A 24,638-nucleotide genomic window follows, 5' to 3' on the forward strand; every position below is an offset into this window, starting at 1 on the left:
ATACAATACAATACAATACAATACAATACAATACAATACAATACAATGATCGGGAGTGAGCCCACACTTGTGCAGTATAGGTATGAGAAGTGGAAAAATTAGGAATTAGTATCCACTTCATTTCAAAGAAGATGGATTGGTAAGCAGTTGGTCCCTTTTTCTGACTCCAAGGACAGGAAAAAAAGGATCACAACAACTCATGTCCCAGTCACTCTTTCAGGAATCTGCAGATGGCACCCCAGAGTCTTCTGCCCAGGTGAAATCTTAACACTCAGCTTTCTACTGAACACCTCTTCTTGATGTAGGCTTGACAGGGGACTGGCTCTGTGGTTCTATGGATCATGAGGAGCCCTTACCTCCCCATCTGCTGCCAGCCAAATAAATGGAGAAATGGGCAACAACCCTTTTCCAAGGTGAAGAGGACATAAAAATATTGCTTCCTTCTTTACCTACTGGAATTCAAATCATTAGGCTTCTGTTCTTAAAAGGATTGGTATGTTATGAGCAGTTTGTTTTATCCCCATATGTGGGTTAGAGAAGGGGACAAGTGAAGTATTTTTACTATGAAAGTTTTTCTTTGAGTTTATTGCCCAGTATAGGCTGTGAAAAGAGGTCCTGGGGGCATTCAGAGTTGCTGTCCCTTAAGCCAGTGGATGGAGTACTGAGAAACACTGCAACTCTTAGATACCAATATAAATCCAGAAGACTCACTGCACAGCAACTCACTCTTGGAAAGAAATGTGTGCAGAAAGACATCCTGAAGACCTGGATTTCTGCTCAGTGAGGGTTCAAAGGAGCTTTCCTACTGGCAGACTATGGAATACTTTGTCAAAAAAATGGAGATTTCATTAAATTACATGGCAGTCAGCAGGCTTACTAGTGATTTACCTCGAGCTTTTACTACTGCAGAAACACCTGTGCCTTGCTTTCCTGCTGACCCCTAAACAGCACGTCATAGCAGATTGTGAATGCTTTAAGTACTGTGAGCAGCAATCAATCACTCAGGACCTTCTCCAAGACCCTCTTGCCTTTCTTTGTATCCTTTTCTGCTTTGCAGTTCACAACTCACACATGCTTTGATTTTCCTGGCCCCAAACTCTGGATCTCGTACCCTAACTTTGGTGTCTGCCTTTGGAACTTTCTGATTTGGCAGGTTTCAGACCCTTAGCAGTTTCTTGGATCTTGGTCACATAGCATGGCTTTAAGCATTGCCTCCAACCTAAGGGGTGTCCTATTGCCTCCAAGGAGGGCCCACTCCTTCCCTCTGCCATATGTAACTGGCCAATGAGCCCAGCCCCTGGTTTCCAAGACATTCAAAGGGAACTTTGAATTGTCAGCAGCTCAGTGGGTTATCTAGTGAAAATATTCCCTCCATTATATGACAAATAAGTTGACAAAATAGGTCCACAGAGTAGTCTTAGACCGCTTGTACTCTGATATCAGGGTTAGGCCAGAAAATTCAAGATCAATTAAACATGAATTAAAAACAATCTATGCCCACCATGGCTTTCTGAGTAGACAGAAAATAAGAAATCAATAGATACTATCTGAAGTTTAAACTTGCACTTAAATAGGAACACACACAGGCACACACATAAGAACATTCCATAAAGATTATAGCATTGTGATTTTATATGTACTATTAATTACTAAACTGCTGCCCCTACAAAAAGTAGAGGAAAATGCAGTTCTGTTTATTTTTCATATTACCTCCAAAGAGCTCTTTTGAGAACTAACATCTCTAGTTTTAAAGAAAAGTCTATATGAAGTTTCAGCAAGTCCTTCAGTTTCACTTTTTCTTCTGTTAAAGTCAAGCAAGTATTAATACAGATGTTCCTCAACTTACAATGAGGTTATATCTGATAAACCTGTCATAAGTCAAAAATACTGTAAGTCAAAAATACTGTAAGCCAAAAATGAATTTAATACCCAGATAAACCCATTGTAAAGTCAAAATATGGTAAGTTAAACCATCATAAATTGGGGACCATCTGTAATTATTATTTAAAAATAGTGTGTACTGTATAATCCATTGTGTACATACACTATAGTTTATTCAATTTACCATTGATGGGCATAAGTTGTTTCTACTTGGGTGCTATTACACACAAATGCTGCTATAAACATTCTTATATTTATATCCTGGTGCATATATTCATAAGCTTCTCTTAAAAATCCCTGAGTGGAATTACTGGTGTAACGTATGTGAATGTTCAACTTTACTTGGCAAAGCAAATCTGCTTTTCAGTGTGTTTTTACCAATCTACATTCCATGAAGTAGCACATAAGAAGAATCTCCTTTGTTCTACATCCCTCTCCTATACTTGGCATTTTTTCAGAATTATTGTTTCTAATCTAGTGGATTTGTAATGATACCTAACTGTGGTTTTAATTTGCATTTCCCTGATTCCTAGTGAAATTAAGTACTTTTTCATGTGCAAATTGGCCATTCAGACTTCCTCTCCTTTGAAGAGGCTTTTTAAATATTTTAGGAAAGAGGCAGAACAAGGTTGCCAACTAAGACTCTCTGGCAATCATCCCCCAACAGAAACATCAATTTGAACAACTATAACAACAGGCAAATACCTTCACAGAGCTGAGGAAACCAGGTGAAAGATCACAGTACCTGGCTATAGCCCAATAATAAGAAAAGATGGATTAAAGAGGGTAGAAAAAACAAGTTTATATTACACATATCACCCCACCACCAACCCCAGGCAGCACAGCTTGGAGTGAGGGACCCTCAACATGGGGAAAGAGAGGAAAGTGAGTATAGAACATTGCCTTGGATCCCAACACTGGGCCCACCACAGTAAAACTTCACAAAGGGCAGACCTCAACTGCCCATACACCAGGTGGGTATCCACAGACTGAGCTGTAGGCCTTCCCCAGCTCCAGGCAGAACCATAGAGCCCCACACTTCAGGCTTGCATGGCAGACTCAATCTCCAGCCCACATTATCATCAAGCCAACTTCAATAAACTCAGATTCCAGACAGCCCTCAGCAACCCCAGGCTTTTGGTGCACCCCAGTGCCATGCCGATTGCATCTGCCCTGGGCTTCTGGTGCACCCAGTGCCATGCTGCTGCAGGACTTTCAAGACAAAGCCAGTCCACCAAGACTAAAGTACTTCTTAAAATATGCAGAAATCATTGCATTACCAAGAATCAAGAACAATCAGAGAAATATGACATCCTCAAACAGACAAAATAAGGTTTCAGTGACTGATCTGAAAGAAATGAAGATGTATGAACTGCCTGACAAAGAGTTCAAAATAGCCATTTTTAAGGAAACTAGTGAATTTCAACAAAATACAGAGAAACAAACACTTGAACAAAATGAGGAAAACAGTGAGTGACCAGAATGAGAAACTTAATAGATTGAAAATTTTAAAAATCAAACATTAATCCAGAAGCTGAAACAAAATTTAAATTGTAATAGAGAGCATCAATACCAGAATTGATCAGGCAGAAGAAAGAATCTGAACTCAAAGACAGGTTAGGTGAAAATATACAGTCAAAGTAGAAAAGGGAGGAAATAATGAAAATAAACTTTAAAAGCTTATGGAATTTATGTGACAGCATCAAAAGAGCAAATACTTGATTTATAGGAGTTTAAGAAGTAGAAGAGAAAGATAAAGGGGTAGAAAGCTTACTCAAAGTAATAATAGCAGAAAACTTTCCATACCTGGAGAAAGATGTAAATTGGAGGCAGGGAACATATGGCCAATTTACACTTCAGCCATAACAGGAAATATCCTCTCCATAGGGCGTATGCCATATAAATGACTTTGTACCTTTACTTCTTCATCTTCACTTACATAGGGTGTACACCAAGTAACCAAAGGACTCTTCTAGAGGGTAAACTCCCAAAAATTCTATAATGGGGCCCTTGAGCCCCTATGATTGGACCTGTTCCCACATTGTGGAGTATACTTTCATTTTCCATAAATGTCTTTATTCTTTCCTTGCTTTATTTGTTCATTGTGCCCAATTCTTTGTTCAGGACACCAAGAACCTGGACACCCTCCACCAGTAACATACATATATGTTTTTTAAATTATACTTTAAGTTCTAGGATACATGTGCTGAACATGCAGGTTTGTTACATAGTTATACATGATCCATGGTGGTTTGCTGCACCCACCAACCTGTCATTTACATTAGGTATTTCTCCTAATGCTATCCCAACAAGCCCCAGTGTGTAATGTTCCCCTCCTGTGTCCATGTGTTCTCATTGTTCAATACCAACTTATGAGTGAGAACATGTGGTGTTTGGTTTTCAGTTCTTGGGTCAGTTTGCTGAGAATGATGGTTTCCAGCTTCATCCATGTCCATGCAAAGGACATGAACTCATCTTTTTTATGGCTGCATTGTATTCCATGGTATATATGTGCCACATTTTCTTTATCCAGTCTATCATTGATGGGCATTTGGGTTCATTCCAAGTCCTTGCTATTTTGAAAAGTGCCACAATAAACATGTGTGTGCATGTATCTATAGTAGAATGATTTATTATCCTTTGGGTATGTATCCAGTAATGGAATTGCTGGGTCAAATGGTATTTCTATTTCTAGATCCTTAAGGAATCACCACACTGTCTTCCACAATGGTTGAACTAATTTACACTCCCACCAACAGTGTAAAAGTGTTCCTATTTCTCCACATCCTCTCCAGGATCTATTGTTTCCTGACTTTTTAATGATCTCCTTTCTAACCGGTGTGGTATCTCATTGTGGTTTTGATTTGTATTTCTCTAATGACCAGTGATGACGAGCTTTTTTTCATATGTTTGTTGGCTGCATAAATGTCTTCTTTTGAGAAGCATCTGTTCATATCCTTTGACCACTTTTTGATGGGGTTGTTTGTTCTTTTTCTTGTAAATTTGTTTCAATTTTTTGTAGATTCTGGACATTAGTTCTTTGTCAGATGGATAGATTGAAATTTTTTTCTCCCATTCTGTAGGTTGCTCGTTCACTCTGTTGATAGTTTCTTTTGCTATGCAGAAGCTCTTTAGTTTAATTAAATCCCATTTGTCAATTTTTACTTTTGTTGCCATTGCTTTTGGTGTTTTAGTCATGAAGGCTTTGCCCATGCCTATGTCCTGAATGGTATTGCTTAAGTTCTCTTCTAGCATTTTTATGGTTTTAGGTCTTATATTTAAGTCCTTAATCCATCTTGAGTTAATTTTTGTATAAGGTGTAAGGAAGGAATCCAGTTTCAGCTTTCTGCATATGGCTAGCCAGTTTTCCCAATACCATTTATTAAATCAGGAATCCTTTCCCCATTGCTTGTTTTTGTCAGGTGTGTCAAAAATCAGATGGTTGTAGATGTGTGGTGTTAATTCTGAGGCCTCAGTTCTGTTACATTGGTCTATATTATCTGTTTTGGTGCCAGTACCATGCTGTTTTGGTAACGATAGCCTTGGTGTATAGTTTGAAGTCAGGTAGTATGATGCCTCCAGCTTTGTTCTTTTTGCTTAGGATTGTCTTGGCTATGTGGGCTCTTTTTTTGATTCTATATGAAATTTAAAGTAGTTTTTTTCAATTTTGTGAAGAAAGTCAGTGGCTGCTTGATGGGCATAGCATTGAATCTACAAATTACTTTGGGCAGTATGGCCATTTTCATGATATTGATTATTCCTATCCATGAGCATGGAATGTTTTCCCATTTGTTTGTGTCCTCTCTTATTTACTTGAGCAGTATAGTTCTCCTTGAAGAGGTTCTTCACACCTCTTGTAAGTTGTATTCCTAGACATTTTATTCTCTTTGTAGCAATTGTGAATGGGAGTTCACTCATGATTTGGCTTTCTGTTTGTCTGTTATTGGTGTATAGGAATGTAGACTTAGCTGAAGTTGCTTATCAGCTTAAGGAGATTTGGGGCTGGGATTATGGGGTTTTCTAAATATACAATTATGTCATCTGCAAATAGAGACAATTTGACTTCCTCTTTTCCTAATTGAGTACCCTTTATTTCTTTCTCTTGCCTGATTGCTCTGGCCAGAACTTCCATACTATGTTGAATAGGAGTGGTGAGAGAGGGCATTCTTGTCTTGCGCCAGTTTTCAAAGGGAATGCTTCCAGTTTTTGCCCATTCAGTATGATATTGGCTGTGGGTTTGCATAAATAGCTCTTACTATTTTGAGATACATTTGCTCAATATGTAGTTTATTGAAAGTTCAGCATGAAAGGCTGTTGAATTTTGTCAAAGGCCTTTTCTGCGTCTATTGAGATAATCATGTGGTTTTTGTCTTTGGTTCTCTTTATGTGATGGATTACATTTATTGATTTGTGTATGTTGAACCAGCCTTGCATCCTAGGGATGAAGCTGACTTGATCATGGTGGAGAAGCTTTTTGACATGCTGCTGCCTTCAGTCTGCCAGTGTTTTATTGAAGATTTTCGCATCAATGTTTATCAGGATATCGGCCTGAAATTTTCTGTTTTTGTCACGTCTCTCCCAGGTTTTGGTATCAGGATGATGCTGGCCTCATAAAATGGGTTAGGGAGGATTCCCTTTTTTTGTATTGTTTGGAATAGTTTCAGAAGGAATGATACCAGCTTCTCTTTGTACATCTGGTAGAATTCGGCTGTGAATCTCTCTGGTCCTGGACTTTCTTTGGTTGGTAGGCTATTAATTACTGCCTCAATTTCAGAACTTGTAATTGGTCTATTCAGGGATTTGACTTCTTCCTGGTTCAGTCTTGGGAGGGTGTATGTGTCCAGGAATTTAGCCATTTCTTCTGCATTTTCTAGTTTATTTGCGTAGAGATGTTTATACTGTTCTCTGATGTTAGTTTGTATTTCTGTGGAATTGGTGGTGATATCCCCTTTATCATTTTTATTGTGTCTATTTGATTATTCTCTCTTTTCTTCCTTATTAGTCTAGCTAGCAGTCTCTCTATTTTGTTGATCTTTTCAAAAAACTAGCTCCTGGATTCATTGATTGTTTTTTGAAGGGTTTTGCAGGTCTCCATCTCCTTCAATTCTCCTCTAATCTTAGTTATTTCTTGCCTGCTGCTAGTTTTTGAATTTGTTTGCTCTTGCTTCTTTAGTTCTCTTGATTGTGATGTTAGGGTGTTGATTTTAGATCTTTCCTGCTTTCTCTTCTGGGCATTTAGTGCTATAAATTTCCTTCTACACACTGCTGTAAATGTGTCCCAGAGATTCTGGTATGTTGTGTCTGTGTTGTCATTGGTTTCAAAGAACATCTTTTTTTTTTTTAAGACAGGGTTTCACCATGTTGGTCAGGCTGGTCTTGAGCTCCCGACCTCAGGTGATCCCCCCGCCTTGGCCTCCAAAGTGCTTGGATTACAGGCATGAGCCACCACACCTGGCCTCCAAAGAACATCTTTATTTCTGCCTTAATTTCATTATTTACCAAATAGTCATTCAGGAGCAGGTTGATAAGTGTCCATGTAATTGTGTGATGTTGAGTGAGTTTCTTAATCCTGAGTTCTAATTTGATTGCACTGTGGTCTGAGAGATTGTTATTATTTCTGTTCCTTTGCATTTGCTGAAGAATGTTTTACTTTCAATTATGTAGTCAATTTTACAGTAAGTGCAATGTGGTGCTGAGAAGAGTTCTGTAGATGTCTATTAAGTCTGCTTGGTCTAGATCTGAGTTCAAGTCCTGGATATCTTATTAATTTTCTGTCTCGTTGATCTGTCTACAATGGGGTGTTAAAGTCCCCATCTGTTATTGTGTGGGAGTCTAAGTCTCTTTGTAGGTCTCTAAGAACTTGCTTTATGAATCTGGGTGCTCCTGTATTGGGTGCATATATATTTAGAATAGTAGCTCTTCTTATTGCATTGATCCCTTTACCATTATGTAGCAACCTTCTTTGTCTCTTTTGATCTTTGTTGGTTTAAAGTCTGTTTTATCAGAGACTAGGATTACAACCCCTGCTTTTTTTTTTCTTTCCATTTTCTTGGTAAATATTCCTCTATCCCTTTATTTTGAGCCTATGTGTTTCTTTGCATGTGAGATAGGTTTCCTGGATACAGAACACCAACGGGTCTTGACTCTTTATCCAATTTGCCAGTCTGTGTCTTTTGATTGGGGCATTTCGCCTGTTTACATTTAAGGTGATTACTGTTAAGTGTGAATTTGATCTGGGCATTATGATGCTAGCTGGTTGTTTTGCCTGTTAGTAGATGCAGTTTCTTCATGGCATTAGTGATCTTTACAATTTGGTATGTTTTTGCAGTGGTTGGTACCAGTTGTTCCTTTCCATGTTTAGTGCTTTTTTCAGGAGCTCTAGTAAGGCAGGCCTGGTGGTGACAAAATCTCTCAGCATTTGCTTGTCTCTAAAGGATTTTATTTCTCCTTTGTTTATGAAGTTGAGTTTGGCCAGATCTGAAATTCTGGGTTGAAAATTCCTTTAAGAATGTTGAATATTAGCCCCCACTCTCTTCTGGCTTAAGGATTTCTGCCAAGAGATCCACTGTTAGTCTGATGGGCTTCTCTTTATGTGTAACCCTACCTTTCTCTCTGGCTGCCCTTAACATTTTTTCCTTCATTTCAATCTTGGTGAATCTGATGAGTCTGTGTCTTGGGGTTGCTCTTCTCAAGGAGTATCTTTGTGGTGTTCTCTGCATTTCAAGTGGTGTTCTCTGCATTTCCTGAATTTTTATATTGGCCTGTCTTGCTAGGTTAGGGAAGTTCTCCTGGATAATATCCTGAAGAGTGTTTTCCAACTTGGTGCCATTCTCCCTGTCACTTTCAGGTACACCAATCAAACTTAGATTTGGTCTTTTCACATCGTCCCATATTTCTTGGAGGCTTTGTTGATTTCTTTTCACTCTTTTTTCTCTAATCTTGTCTTCTCATTTTATTTCATTGAGTTGATCTTCCGTCTCTGATATTCTTTCTTCTGCTTGGTAGATTTGACTATTGATATTTGTGTATGCTTCACAATGTTCTCATGCTGTGTTTTTCAGCTCCATCACGTTATTTATGTTCTTCACTAAACTGATTATTCTAGTTAGAAATTCGTATAACCTTTTTTCAAGGTTCTTAGCTTCCTTGCATTGGGTTACAACATGCTCCTTTAGCTCGGAGGAGTTTGTTATTACCCACCTTCTGAAGCCTACTTCTGTCAATTTATCCAACTCATTCTTCATCCAGATTTGTTCCCTTGCTGGTGAGGAGTTGTGATCTTTTGGAAGAGTAGGAGCATTCTGGTTTTGGAATTTTCAGCCTTTTTGTGCTGGTTTCTCCCCATCTTTATGGATTTATCTATCTTTGCTCTTTGATGTTGGTGACCTTCAGATGGGGTCTCTGAGTGGACATCCTTTATGTTGATGTTGATACTATTCCTTTCTGTTTGTTGGTTTTCCTTCTAAGAGTCAGACCTCTCTGCTACAGTTTTGCTGGAGTTTGCTGGAGGTTCACTCTAGACCCTCTTTGCCTGGGTATCACCAGCAGAGGCTGCAGAACAGCAAAGATTGCTGCCTGTTTCTTCCTTCAGAAGATTTGTTCCAGAGAGGCACCCACCAGGTGTCAACCAAAGCTCTCCTGTATGAGGTGTCTGTTGGCTGCTACTTGGAGATATCTCCCAGTCAGGATACACAGGGGTCAGGGACCCACTTGAGGAGGCTGTCTGTCCCTTATCAGAGCTCGAATGCTGTGCTGAAAGATCTGCAGCTCTCTTCAGAGCTGTCAAGCAGGGACGTTTAAGTCTCTTGAAGCTGTGCCCACAGCCATTCCTGTCCCCAGGTGCTCTGTCCCAGGGAAATGGGGGTTTTATCTATAAGTCCCTCACTGGGGCTGCTGCCTTTTTTCTCAAAGAAGCCCTGCCCAGAGAGGAGCAATCTAGAGAGACAGTCTGGCCTCAGTGGCCTTGCTGCACTGTGGTGGGCTCTGCCCAGTTTGAACTTCCAGGCAGCTTTGTTTACACTGTGAGGGTAAAATTGCCTATTCAAGCCTCAGCAATGGTGGACACCCTTCCCCTCACCAAGCTTGAGCATCACAGGTCAAACTCATACTGCTGTGCTGGTGCGAAAATTCTAAGCCAGTGGATCTTAACTTGCTTGGCTCTGTGGGATTGGGACCCTCTGAGCCAGATCACTTGGCTCCCTGGCTTCAGCCTCCTTTCCAGGGGAATGAATGGTTCTGTCTCACTGGAGTTCCAGGTGCCATGGGGGTATGAAAAAAAAAAGAAACTCCTGAAGCTAGCTCAGTGTCTGCTCAAACAGCCACCCAGTTTTGTGCTTGAAAACCAGGGCCCTGGAGGCATAGGCACTGAGAGGGAATGTCCCAGTCTGCTAGTTGTAAAGACCATGGGAAAAGTGCACTATCTGGGCCAGAGTCCCCTATTACTCCTGAGACAGTTTCTCATGACTTCCCTTGGCTAGGAGAGGAAAATCCTCTGACCCCTTGCACTTCCTGGGTGAGGTGATGCCCCACCCTGCTTTGACTCACTCTCTGTAGGCTGCACCCACTCTCCATCCACTCCCAGTGAGATGAACTGGGTACCTCAGTTGGAAATGCAGAAATCCCCTACCTTCTGCATCAATCTCACTGGGCGCTGTAGACCAGAGCTGTTCCTATTCAGCTATCTTGCCCTGAACTCCGCTGGTAACATATTTTGGTGAGCCAGCCAGGAAAAGATAGGCCCAAATTTGGGGATTTATTTTTCTCCTTTCCCCTTTTACAAACAGGGAAAGCTTTCTCTCTCTCTTTTGCTTTCCAACTCAGGACCCTTAGTAGGCAATGCCTAAACATGGAAGCAGCTGCAGATTTCTGGCTGTGGCTGGTGCAACTAAGGGGTTTCCATGTAGAGGAGCCTAACTGCCATTTCCCAGTTTACTTAAGGAATCTGGTTCTTTTTCTTTTACCTTTTTATTTCTTTCTTTTTCAGTCTTCCAGTGGCTGTTTATAATTGCCCTGCCCCAAAGGGGGAAGGACTCTTAATCTTTTCCAGTTGTGTTCCCTGATCCCTACATGTGGCATGGGTTGGAGCAAACTCATACATGCTTCAGCCAACTTAAACATTCTTTTCTTATTCCAAATTCTTTCCTTCCCCTACTCTACTGTCTAAGGACAAAAGGGAAGCTCATAGTAGGCTCTGGAGGGAAAACATGCAAGTGGCAGCCCACCTAAGGTCAGAGACATCTGACACTCTAAGATTGGACCCACTGGGGGATATCCTGATAGGGAATCCTGCAGACCTCAACCTCTCCAAAGGGGACACTATTGGAAGAGGTTCTGAGATCTAATACTAAGCCCTCCTTAGGATTTTCTCTCAGAGTTGCAGTACTGTCTGGTTCCAATATTGTTTACTGTTGAATGGGAAAGTGAGATGGCATTGCATGTATTCAGGCTTTTGTGCTGCTGTTCTAAGCAGGGGGTGTGGTTAACGTGTGACACTCTTTTTTGGTGCTGTTTGGCCTCTAAAATAGAAAAGTGCCATGGAAAGTCCTGTACCTAAAATTTTGGTTCACATTCTTCATTGGATTATCTATTTGGAAAAACAAAGTAAAACCAGCAAGCTTTTATTAGTATCTCAAGGCTAAGGTTCCAAGCTAGTGGATCTTCATTTATGTATGTGTATACATATCCAGATCTGTTTATGTGTATGCATACCTATTGTTATATGTTGTGTCTGCCAAATTGGCTTATAAGTAAAAGAGCACTCGCAAATTAAGTTAAATAATTCTAAGCAATTTTCAAGTTCACACAACTAAACTATAACTTTACTAAACAAGTTGGCTTTAAAATTATTGGTAGAATAAAAATAGAAATGCCATCAGCATTGTTAGCATACATTTTGTCTGGATTTTCTGTTTGTCTTTGCTAGATATTTTGAGATGTCAGTGTTTGGCATAGAAGGTTATAAAACTATAAACCAAGCCAAAACAAAATGATCTTGATTTTGTGCTTTCTTTTGATGAATGAAAGTATTTTATGAAAGGAAAATACATTGGGCCCCCCAAAATCATTGCCCTGAGGGGAAAATTCAACCTAGGAATGTAAGGACAAATCTGCCTCCCATTCTATTCAAAGTCACTGAGATAAATGCATATCTGATTGCCTCCTTTAGAAAGGCTAATCAGAAACTCAAAAGACCTGGAAGCCTCCAATCCTCCTCCCTGCTTCAAGTTGTCCTGCCTTTCCAGACCAAATCAATGCTCATTTTACATATGTTAACTGATGTCTCGTGTCACCCTTTGTTAAAAGTAAAAGAATTTTGTACAACGAATAGGATAAATGTTTTGGGTAAACTTTTTGTGTATGTTATTAGTGAGAAAAAGAATAATTTTGTCTAATTTGAAGTTATCCAAAAGTTAGTTCAAATGACAGATTTTAAAATGTTATTTATGCAACAATGTAGAGGAGTTTATCTAAATAACTTGTTTACTCATGTTGTCCTAAAACCAACCTTTGCCCAGCTGTGCACATGACTGCTCTCTACTAGGGGGTCAGCAATGTTAATCACCTACAAATGGTGTTTACTCAGGATCTTTGTCATTAAACCTGTACTAATTAAATACGACGGTCACCGGCTTATCGGGGCTACAGCACACCCCTTGGGGTCACTAAGCCACAAGTCCTCTAGCTGCACAATCAGGCAAAATACATGTATTTCTGTATGACTTTCATCCATTGTTTGGCCAGAGTCTCCGGGCCAGACTCAACAGGTCTTGAACTCCTTACCTCAAGTGTTCTGCCTGCCTTGGCCTCCCAAAGTGCTGGGATTACAGGCATGAGTCACAGTGCTTGGCCAAATTCACAATTGTTTTAACACATTTATGATATATAATAATACAGTTGGTTTTATATATCCATTTTATAAACAGAAGTTTCCTAAAATTTTAGTAATTATAATCATTTATGCATAGATTTAAAAATTATATACCTATGTAATCATCTTTCTTCATACTTCATGAGTGAATGGTAAATTTTTTTCAACTTGTTTTCAAAATAATTAAAATACTCACATGATGTTTCCCATTTACTATCTTAATGTGGCCAATTTTGTTGATTTTTATGTTAACCTTGTACTCCAGGGATAAATCAATTAGACTCCAGAGATTGTTCTTTCTATACCTTGCTAATATTTTAGAATCTCAATACCTATGTTCACAGGTTATATTAGCTGGCCATTATAATTGTCATATCTTTTTTTTTTAATCCCTCCTAACTGAAATTTTGTATCCTTTGACTAACATTTTTACAGTCTACCTCACTCCATCCTCAGGTAACCACCATTCTACTCTCTGCTTCCATGAGTTCATCTTTTTTAGATTTGACATATAAGTGAGATGCAGTATTTGTCTTTCTGAACCTAGCTTGTTTCATTTACGTAATGTCCTCCTGGTTCATCTATGTTGTCATATATGACAGGATTTCCTGCTCGTTGGAAGCTGAATAGTATTTCATCCCATATACATACCACATTTTGTTTCTCCATTCATCTGTTGATGAAAATTTAGGTTGATTCCATATCTTGGTTATTGTGAGTAATGCTGCAATGAACATGGGAGTGCAAATATCTCTTCAATATACTGATTTCCTTTACTTCATATATATCCCCAGTAGTGGGATTACTGGATCATAATGTAGTTTTATTTTTAGAAATGTCATTTCATCAGAGCTACCTTTCAGTTACTAATTCTCTTTTTAGCTAATTTTATTTATTTATTTTCAATTGTTAATGATTAATTTTTGTGGGTTCATAGTTGGTGTGTATATTTATGGAGTACATGAGATATTTTGATACAGGCATGCAATGAATAATCATCACATCATGAAAAATGGGGTATCCATCCCCCCCAAGCATTTGTCCTTTGTTTTACAAACAATCTAATTATACTCTTTTAGTTGTTCTTAAATTTATAATTAAATTATTTGACTGTAGTCACCTTGTTGCACTATTAAATACTAGATATTATTTATTCTTTCTATTTTTTAATCCATTAAACATAACCACCTTCCCCTTCTTCACTACTCTTCCCAGCCTCTAGTAATCATCCTTTTACTCTCTATCTCCATGTGTTCAATTGTTCTGATTTTTACAGCCCATAAATAAGTGATAACATGCAATGCTTGTCTTTCTGTGCCTTCCTGGCTTGTTTCACTTTACATAATGACTTCCAGTTTCATTCATGTTGTTCCAAATGACAGGATCTGATCCTTTCTTATAGCTGAGTAGTACTCCATTGTGTATAAGTGCCACAATTTCTTTTTCCATGTATCTGTTGATGGACACTTAGATTGCTTCTAAATCTTGGCAATTGTGAACAGTGCTGCAACAAACATGTGAGTGCAGTATTTCTTTGATATCTGATTTCCCTTTTTTCAGGGTATACCCAGCAGTGGTATTACTGGATCGTGTGGTAGCTCAATTTTTCGTTTTTTGTGGAACCTCCAAACTATTCATGGTATTGGTACTAATTTACATTCCCACCAACAGTGTACAAGGGTTCCCTTTTCTCCATATCCTCACCAATATTTATTATTGCTTGTCTTTTGAATAAAAGTCATTATAACTGGGATGGGATAATATCTCATTGCAGTTTGATTTGCATTTCTCTGATGATCAGGGATGTTAAACACCTTTTCACATTCCTGTTTCCCATTTGTATGCACTCTTTTGAAAAGTGTCTATTCAAATCTTATGCCCATTTTTTAAGTTTGATTATTTGATTTTTTCCTTTAGAGTTGTCTGCGCTCCTTATATATTTTGGTTTTTAATTCCTTGTCAGATATGTAGTTGGAAAATATTTTCTCCCATTGCCTCTTCACTTTGTAAACTGTTTTCTTTGTTGTGCAGAAGCTTTTTAACTTGTGATCCCATTTGTCCACTTTTGTTTTGGTTGCTTGTGCTTGTGGGTATTATTACTCAAGAAACTTTTGCTCAGACCAGTGCCCTGCAGAGCTTCCCCTATGTTTTTGTGTAGTAGCTTTATAGTTTGAGGTCTTATATTTAAGCCTTTAATTCATTTTTATTTCACCCTTGTATATGGCAAGAGATCTTTGTATATGGCAAGGGTCTAGTGTTTTGTTTTGTTTTTGTGAGAGGGAGTTTTGCTCTTTTTGCCCAGGCTGGAGTGCAGTGGCATAATCTCGGCTCACTGCAACCTCTGCCTCCCAGGTTCAAGCAATTCTCCTGCCTCAGCCTCCTGAGTAGCTGGGATTACAGGCACCCACCACCATGCCCAGCTAATTTTTGTATTTTTAGTGGAGATGGGGTTTCACTGTGTTGACCTGGCTGGTCTCGAACTCCTGATCTCAGATGATCCGCCCACCTCAGCCTCCCAAAGTGCTGGAATTATATGTGTGAGCCACCACACCAGGCCAGGCGTCTAGTTTCATTCTTTTGCATATGGACTTCCAGTCTTCCCAGCATCATTTAATAAAGAGGCTGTCTTTTTTCTAGTGTATGTTCTTGGCACCATTGTTGAAAATGAGTTCACTGTAGGTGTGTGGATTTGTTTCTGTGTTCTCTATTCTATTCCATTGGTCATGTTTCTGTTTTTCATGCAAGCACCATGCTATTTTGGTTACTATAGCTCTGTAGTATGATTTGAAGCCTGGTAATGTGATTCTTCCAGTTTTGTTCTTTTTGCTCCAGATAGCTTTGGCTATTCTGGGTCTTTTGCGGCTCCATATAAATTTTATGATTTTTTTTTCTAATTCTGTGGAGAATGTCATTGGTATTGTGGTAGAGATTGCATTGAATCTGTAGATTGCTTTGGTAACACAGACATTTTAACAATATTGACTCTTCCAATTTATGAACATTGAATATCTCTATTTTTTTGTGTATGTGCCCTCTTCAATTTTTTTCATCCGTGTTTTACAGTTTTCATTATAGAAATCTTTTACTTCTTTAGTTAATTTCTAGGTATTTTATTTATTTATAAATGGGATTACTTTTTAAATTTATTTTTCAGATTCTTCACTGTTGCCATATAGAAATGCTACTGATTTTTGTGTGTTGATTTTATATCCTGCAACTTTGCTGAATTTGTTTATCAGTTCTAACAGTTTTTGGCAGAGTCTTTAGGTTTTTAAAAATATAAAATCATATCATCTGCAGACAAGGATAATTTGACTTCTGCCATTCCAATTTGGATGCCTTTTATTTCTTTCTATTGTCTAATTGCTCTAGCTAAGACTTCCACTACCATGTTTAATAATAGTGCTGAAAAGTGGGCACTCTTGTCTTATTCCAGAAATTTGAGAAAAGACTTTCAGTTTTTCCCCATTCTATAATACTAGCTGTGGGTCTGTCATATGTGGCTTTTGTTTTTTTGAGGCATTCTCCTTCTATTCCTAGTTTTTTGAGGTTTTTTTTTTTTTTACCATGAAGGGACATTGAATTTTATAAACTGCTTTTTCAGCATCAATTGAAATGATCGTAGGGTTTTTTTTTATTCATTCTGTTTTTATGATGTATCACATTGATGGATTTGCATATGTTGAATCATCCTTGCATTCCTGGGATAAATCCCACTTGGTTATGATAAATGACCTTTGTAATGTATTGTGGAATTTGGTTTGTTGGTATTTTGTTGTAGATTTTGGCATCAATATTCATCAGAGATATTGGCCTGTAATTTTCTTTTTTGGATGTGTCTTTGGCTTTGGTATCAGAGTAATACTGGACTCAGATATGAGTTTGTAAGTATTCCCTCCTCCTCTATATTTAGAATAGTTTGAGTAGCATTGGTATTCACTCTTTAAATGTTTGGTAGAATTCAGAAATGAAGTCATAGAGTCCCAGACTTTTCTTTGCTGGGATACTTTTTATTATACCTTTGATCTTGTTAACTTATTATTGGTCTGCTGAGGTTTCGAATTTCTTCATGGTTCAATCTTGATAAGTTGTATGGCTTCTAAGAATTTATCTATTTCCTCTAGATTTTCTAATTTATTGGCATATAGCTGATTATAGTAGCCACTAACGATCCTTTGAATTTCTGTAGTATCAGTTGTAATGATTGTAATATCTCCTTTTTCATCTTTGATTTTATTTGTTGCCTTTTTTCCCCCATTAGTCTGGCTAAAGGTTTGCCAATTTTGTTTATCCTTTTAAAAACCAACTTTTTGTTTCATTGATCTTTTGTGATGTTTTCTTCATTTCAAATTTATTTATTTATGCTCTGATCTTTATTATTTGTTTTCTTCTACTAAATTTTGCTCTTGGTTTGCTCTCAGTTTTGCTCAGTTTACTATTGGTTTTCTGGTTTTTAAAAATCCATCATTGGGCTATTTATTTGGAGTTTTTCTCTTTTTTGATGTAGGCACTTTTAGCTATAACTCTCCCCATTAGTACTGCTTTTAGTGTATCTAAAGGTTTTGATATGTTGTTTCCATCCTCATTTGCTTCAAGAAAATTTTCTATTTTCTTCTTAATTTCTTCATTGACCCACTGGCCATTCAGGAGTACATTGTTTAATTTCCCCATGTTTGTATAGTTTCCAAAATTCCTCTTGTTGATTTCTAGTTTTATTTCATTGTGGTCAGAAAATATGCTTGATGTTATTTCAATTTTTTGAATGTTTTGGGACTTGTTTTGCACCTAACATATGGTCTGTCCTTGATAATGATTCATGTAATGAGGAAAAAAAACGTGTATTCTAAAGCCTTTGGATGAAATGTTCTGTAACTATCTATTAGGTCCAATTGTTTTATAGTTCAGTTGAAGTCTCACATTTCTTTGATGAGTTTCTGTCTAGTAGATTATTCCTGTGTTAAAAGTAAGGAGTTGAATTCTCCAGGTATTATGGTATTGAGGCCTATCACTCTTTTTAGTTCTAATAACACTTGCTTTATATATCTGGTTGTGCCAGTGTTGGGTGCATATATATATTTATAATCATTTTATTCTTTTGCTATAATGATAAAGTATTGACCCCTTTAACATTATATAATGACCCTCTTTGTCTCGTCTTACAAGAACTGTAAGACGAGACAAAAAGGTTATTTTAAAGAAGAGTTTCTATAAGGAGAGACAAAGAAGGTCATTATATGATGATAAAGGGGTCAATCCTTTATAGCAAAGGAACATAATGATTATAAATATACGTATGCACCCAACACTGGCACAACCAGTTAAAAGATGTTTTGTCTGATATAAGTATAGCTACTCTTGCTTTTTCATAGTTTCCATTGACATGGAATATCTTTTTTTTTATCCCTTTTATTTTCCATCTTATGTATGTCTTTATAGGTGAAGTATGTTTCTCATAGGCAACAGATTACTGGGTCTTGCTTTTTTTTTTTTTTTTTTTTTTTTTTTTCCATTCAGCCATTCTATGTGTTTTGGTTGGAGAGTTTAGTCTATTTACATTCAGTGTTATTGTTTGTTGATAAGTAGGGACTTACTCCTGCCATTTTGTTATTTGTTTTCTGGTCTTCTTTCTTTTCTTTCTTCTTGTCTTCTTCCTAGTGAAGATTATTTCCTCTGGTAGTATCATTTAATTTCTTGTTTTTTATTTTTGTTTATCTGTTTCATATTTTTCAATTTAAAGTTACTGTTAGGCTTGTAAATACTATCTTAAACCCAAAATTATTTTAAACTAATGACAACTTAACATTGATTTTATAAACAAACAAACATGCAAAAAAAAAAAACTAATAAAAATTCTACACTTTAACTTCTTCCCCTTGCTTTTTAATTTTTTGTTGTTTCTCCGTATGTTTTATTGTACTGTCTGTGTCTTGAAAAGTTGATTTTGTTACTATATTTGATTGGTTCATCATTTAGACTTTTAACTTAAGAGTAGTTTACACACTGGAATTACATTGTTATAATAGTCTGTGTTTTTCTGTGTGCTTACTATTGCCAGTGAGTTTTGTATCTTCAGATGATTTCTTCTTGCTAATTAACATCCTTTTCTTTCAGATTGAAGAACTCCCTTTAGCATTTCTTGTAGGACAGGTCTGATGTTAATGAAATCCCCTGACTTTTGTTTGTCTTGAGGTATTTCTCTTTGGGTTAAATCTACTTAGTGTTCTGTAAGTATCTTGAATTTTAATATTGATAACTTTCTCTAGGTTTAGGAAGTTTTCTGTTATTCCTCTGAATAAATGTTCTACCCCTATCTCTTTCTCTACCTCCTCTTTAAGGCCAACAACTCTTAGGTTTGCTCCTTTGAGGATATTTTCTAGATCTTTTAAATGTGCTTCCTTCTTTTTTATTCTTTTTTCTTTTGTCTCCCCTGACTGTGTATTTTCAAATAGCCTGTCTTCAAGCTCACTAATTCTTTCTTCTGCTTGATCAATTCTGCTATTAAGAGATTCTGATAAATTCTTCAGTACGTCAATTGCATTTGTCAATTTAAGAATTTCTGCTCGATTCTTTTTAATTATTTCAATCTGTTCTGTTGGTTGCCTATTCACTCTAATGACTGTTTCTTTTGCCGTGCAGAAGCTGTGGAGTTTGATTAGGTCCCATTTGTCTATTGGCTTTCATTGCCAATGCTTTTGGTGTTTTGGTCATGAAGTCCTTGCCTACACCTATGTCCTGAATGGTTTTGCCTAGATTTTCTTCTAGGGTTTTTATGGTGTTAGGTCTTATGTTTAAGTCTTTAATCCATCTGGAGTTAATTTTAGTGTAAGGTGTCAGGAAGGGGTCCAGTTTCTGCTTCCTGCACATGGCTAGCCAGCTTTCCCAACACCATTTATTGAACAGGGAATCCTTTCCCCATTGCTTGTTTTTGTCTGGTTTGTCAAAGATCAGATGGTTGTAGATATGTTGTGTTGCCTCTGAGGCCTCTGTTCTACTCCATTGGTCTATATCTCTGTTTTGGTGCCAGTACCATGCTGTTTTGATTACTGTAGCCTTATAGTATAGTTTGAAGTCCGGTAGTGTGATGCCTCCCACTTTGTTCTTTTTGCTTAGAATTGACTTGGCTATGCGGGCTCTCTTTTGGTTCCATATGAAGTTTAAAGTGTTTTTTTCCAGTTCTGTGAAGAAGGTCATTGGTAGCTTGATGGGGATAGCATTGAATCTGTAGATTACTTCGGACAGTATGGCCATTTTCACGATATTGATTCTTCCTAACCATGAACACGGAATGTTTCTCCATCTGTTTGTGTCCTCTCTTATTTCGTTGCACAGTGGCTTGTAGTTCTCCTTGAAGAGGTCCTTTACGTTCCTTGTTAGTTGTATTCCTAGGTATGTTATTCTCTTTGTGGCAATTGTGAATGGCAGTTCGTTCTTGATTTGGCTCTCTTTAAGTCTGTTATTGGTGTATAGGAATGCATGTGATTTTTTCACATTGATTTTGTATCCTGAGACTTTGCTGAAGTTGTTTATCAGTTTCAGGAGATTTTGGGCTGAGACGATGGGGTCTTCTAGATATACAATCATGTCGTCTGCAAATAGAGACAATTTGACTTCCTCCTTTCCTGAGTGAATACCCTTTATTTCTTTTTCTTGCCTGATTGCTCTGGCTAGAACTTCCAGTACTATATCGAATGGGAGTGGTGAGAGAGGGCATCCTTGTCTAGTGCCAGATTTCAAAGGGAATGCTTCCAGTTTTTGCCCATTCAGTACGATATGTTTGTTAAATTCACCTGATAGAATTCTGAATGTTTTCTCTGTGTTATCTTGGATTGCTTTGAATTTCCTCAATATAGCTATTTTTAACTCTCTGTCTAAAAAGTCCCATGTCTTTCTTTCTCTAGGATTGGTCCCTGGAGACTTATTTAGTTCATTTGGTGAAGTCATGTTTTCCTGGATGATCTTGATGCTGGTAGATATTTGTCAATGTTTGGGCATTGAAGGGTTAAGTATTTATTGCAGTCGTCATAGTCTGGGCTTGTTTATGCCCAGACTGTGAAGAAAGCCCTTCTTTAGGAGGTTTTCCAGGTATTCAAAGGGATTTGGGTCCCAAGCCCATTATCACAGTGATTTCCACAGAATCATAGAGATACCACCTTGGTGGTCTTCAATAAGATCTAGAATAATGCTCTGGATTGCCAGGCAGAGACCCTTTTTCTTTTCCCTTTCTCCCAAACAAATGGAGCCTCTCTATGCTCAGTGGCCTGGAACCGGGGGTGTGGTGAGGCACCCCTGTGGCCACCACCATTGGGACAGTGCTGGGTCAGACCTGAAGCCAGAATAGCACTGAGTCTCATCCATGGTTTGCTGTTACCACTACCTGGCTACCACCTATGTTCATTCAAGGGCCAATGGCTCTATGATAAGCAGGTGGCAAAGCCAGCCAGATTTGTGTTCTTCCCTTCAGGTTGTCAGGTTCCCCCCACCCCCAGGTGTGTCCAGATATGCTATCTGGGGGACCAGGAATTGGAGTCAAAAACTTTAGAAATTTGCCTGATATTCTACTCTATGGCAACTAAACTGGTACTGAAATCACAATACAAAGTCCTTCTTGCTCTTCCCTACCCTTTCTACTGATAGAGGAGCCTCTCCCTTTGGCCACACCATCACCTGCCCACAGAGGGCAGGGTGGCTTTGCCAGGCCACTACCAATGTTCACTTAAAGTCCAAAGGCTCTTTAGTCAGCTTGTGGTGGTGAATACTGGCAGACCTGGGACTCACCCTTCCGGGCAGTGGGCTCCCCTCTGCCACACAACAGGTCCAGAAATGCTGTCTAAGACCCTAGGCTTGGACTCAGGAAGCTCAAGAGCCTGTTTGTCGCTCTACCCCACTGTGACTGAGCTGGTACCTAAGGTGCAAGACAAAGTCCCCTTTACTTTTCCCTCTGCTTTTCTCAAACAGGAGTTTGAGAAAAGTACATTCCCATAGCCACCCCTGCTGGGAACGTGCTGGATTATACCTGTAGTCAGCATGTTTCAGAGCAAAGGCCCATGGCATACTACCTGCTGTTTATTCAGGATCCAACGGCTCTTTATTCAGCAGGTAATGAATCCTGCCAGAAATGGGTCCTTCCCTTAAAGGCAGCGGATTCTCTTTTGGCCCAGGATGTGTCTAGAAATGTCATCTGGAAGCTAGGGACTGGTATGGGAGCCTCATAACTCTACCCGGTACCCTATCCTACTGTAGCTGAAAGGCAAAGACCTCTTTACTTTTCACTCTCCTGTCCTTAAGCAGAAGGAAGGAGTCACTTTCATTACTATGAGCTGCACTGCCTAGAGTTGGGGGAGGGATGCACAAGCACTCCCTGCCACCCTGGCTGGTTTTTCCCTAGGTCATGTGCCACCTTAGTCCTCTGGCTCTGAGTTCAGCCCAGCACTAGGAGTTGCCTAGGAACTGCAGTCCTTGGCAACTGGGACTAGGACTAGTACTGCCTTTCAAGTTTACCTAGCACCCCAGAGCACGTTGGCCTCAGCTGGCAAGGCTTGCTGAGAAACTCAAGTTTCATCTGCTGGGATGGGTGAGTCTCTTATGGCTAGGTCTGGTCCAAATGCTCCCTCCAGGCACAAGTACCGGCTGAGCCCAGCACAGCTTTGCTTTCCGCTGTGACAGGACAGCACAGAGTTCAGTGTAATGTCCCCTAGTTATTACACTCTCTCTTTCCCAAATGCACCGGCTCTCCATGCTACACAGCCACTGCTGGGAGATGAGAAATGAGTGGCATTGGCAATTCAATTCTGTCTCTCTGGCCATCTTTCATGCTTCCTTCAGCACTATGAAGTTAAAACCAAGTACTGTGATTGCTTACCTAATTTTTTGGTTCTTGTGATGGTGCTTTTTTGGGTGCAGATGTTGTTAAAATTTGGTGTTTCTGTGGAAGCGACAAACAGTGAAGGCTTCCATTCTGCCATCTTGCTTGGCCCTCTGATATTTAGCTTATTGATAATGTTTTACAATTTTACCAATTTATTTTTTATTTCTAAAAGTTATCTTTTATTTTTTCAAATCCGCTTTGTAGGTCATTTTGACATTTTCTTGCAACTTGCTATTTTGAAGATAGCATTTTTTTTCTTGAAATATTTTATATCTTGGCATTCTATATTCTGTATTTGATTTTTCCAGTACATAAAACCCTCAGAAGGCCTAACTATGCTGCTGCTTATTTTTTCTTTCTTATATTCATGTTAAAAAGTCTAGGTAGAATAAAACAGAGGAAGATACTTCAAATAGAGGAAATTTAATATAAAAATATGTTTGGATCCTTATTCAAATATATAAAAGAAGAAACAAAAACAACACATTTTAAAAAAGAAATTTGTTATGCAAATGGGAAGGCCTGGATGATTTTTTTTAAAAAAGAAAAGAAAAAAGTGATGATACCTAGAGATTAGTAACTGTTAGAAGCCACTCTTACACCTAAGGGTGGAGGAACAAAAGGTTGGTGGTATCATGCTGATAGAGTTTGGATGTCCCCTCCAATTCTCATATTGAGATATAATTCTCAGTGTTGGAGGTGGGGCCTGTTGGGAGGTGATTGGCTTGTGGGGGTGGATTTCTCATGAATGGCTTAGCACCATCCCTTGGTGCTGTTCTCATGATAGCGGGTGAGTTTTCAGGAGATTCAGCTGTCTAAAAAGAGTGTGACTACCTCCCCTTGTTTCTTGCTCCTGCTCTCATCACGTGATGTGCCTGGTCCCACTTCACCTTCCACCATGGGTAAAAGCTCCTGAAGCCTCCCTAGAAGCTGAGCAGATGGCGTCACCATGCTTCTTGTATAGCCTGCAGAACCATGAGCCATTGAAACCTCTTTTCTTTATAAATAACCCAGTCTCAGGTATTCATTTACAGCAAGGCAAGAATGACTAATTGTGAAAATTGATACCAAAGAATGGGGCATTGCTATAAAGACACCTGAAATTGTGGAAGTGACTTTGGCAACACGTAAAGATTAGAAGAATATGGAGGACTCAGAAGAAGATAGGAAGATGATGGAAAGTTTAGAACTTCTTAGAGACTGGTTAAATGGTTGTGACCAAATGCTGATAGTGATATGGACAGTGAAGTCCAAGCTGCTGAGGTCTCATTTGGAAATGAGGAACTGGAGCAAAGGTCACCCATGTTATGCTTTAGCAAAGAGGTTGGCTGTATTCTGTTCATGCCCTAGGGATCTGTGGAAGTTTAAACTTAAGAGTGTTAATTAGGGTATCTGGTGGAAGAAATTTTTATTCAGCAGAATGTTCAAGGGGTGTTCTGGCTATTTCTAACAACCTACACTTAGATTCAGGAGCAAAGGAATGACTTAAAGTTGGAAGTTATATTTAAAGAAAGCAGAGCATAAAACTTTGGAAAATTTGTAGCCTAGTCATATGAAAAAGAAAGTTTTTTCAGGAGAAGAAGGCAAGCAGCTACAAAGGAACCACTTGCTAGAGAGATTTGCATGACTAAAAGGGATCCAGATGCTGATAACAAAGGCAATGGGAAAAGTCTTGAAAGCATTTCAGAGATGTCGAGGCAGCTCCTCCCATCACAGGCCCAAAGGCCTAGGAGGAAAGAATGGTTTGTGGGCCAGGCCCAGAGTCCTGCTGCTCTCTGCTCAGGCTCAGGACACTGCTTCCTGCATCCAGGCCACGTCAGCTGCAGCTTTGGCTCAAAGGGCCCCAGATACAGGTCAGGCCACTGTTTCAGATGGTACAAGCTGTAAGCCTTGGTGGTTTCCACATAGTGTTAAGCCTGTGAGTGTAGAGTTGCAAGAGTGAAGGAGGATTGGCAGCCTCTGCCTATATTTCAGAGGATATATAAGAAAACCTGGAGGCCAGGACTAGTGGCTCATGCCTATAAT

The 24,638-nt window shown here is 38.8% G+C and overlaps 1 long non-coding RNA gene across 1 annotated transcript in view; it reads right to left on the bottom strand.

Moving 5' to 3' along the window:
• LOC116549058 overlaps positions 1 to 14,586 on the bottom strand; it is a 15,760-nt gene extending 1,174 nt beyond the window's left edge. The window contains exons 1-2 of the long non-coding RNA XR_004267692.1: positions 14,316 to 14,586; positions 1,829 to 1,836 (exon numbers count right to left, since the gene is read on the bottom strand). This is a non-coding gene — a long non-coding RNA (uncharacterized LOC116549058). The remainder of the gene's footprint in view (positions 1 to 1,828; positions 1,837 to 14,315) is intronic.
• Positions 14,587 to 24,638: the final 10,052 nt, after the last annotated feature.

The sequence above is a fragment of the Sapajus apella genome, unplaced genomic scaffold (genome assembly GCF_009761245.1).
Source record: "Sapajus apella isolate SASKATOON/1434 unplaced genomic scaffold, GSC_monkey_1.0 scaffold6, whole genome shotgun sequence".
In the NCBI taxonomy this organism is placed as follows: Eukaryota; Metazoa; Chordata; class Mammalia; order Primates; family Cebidae; genus Sapajus; species Sapajus apella.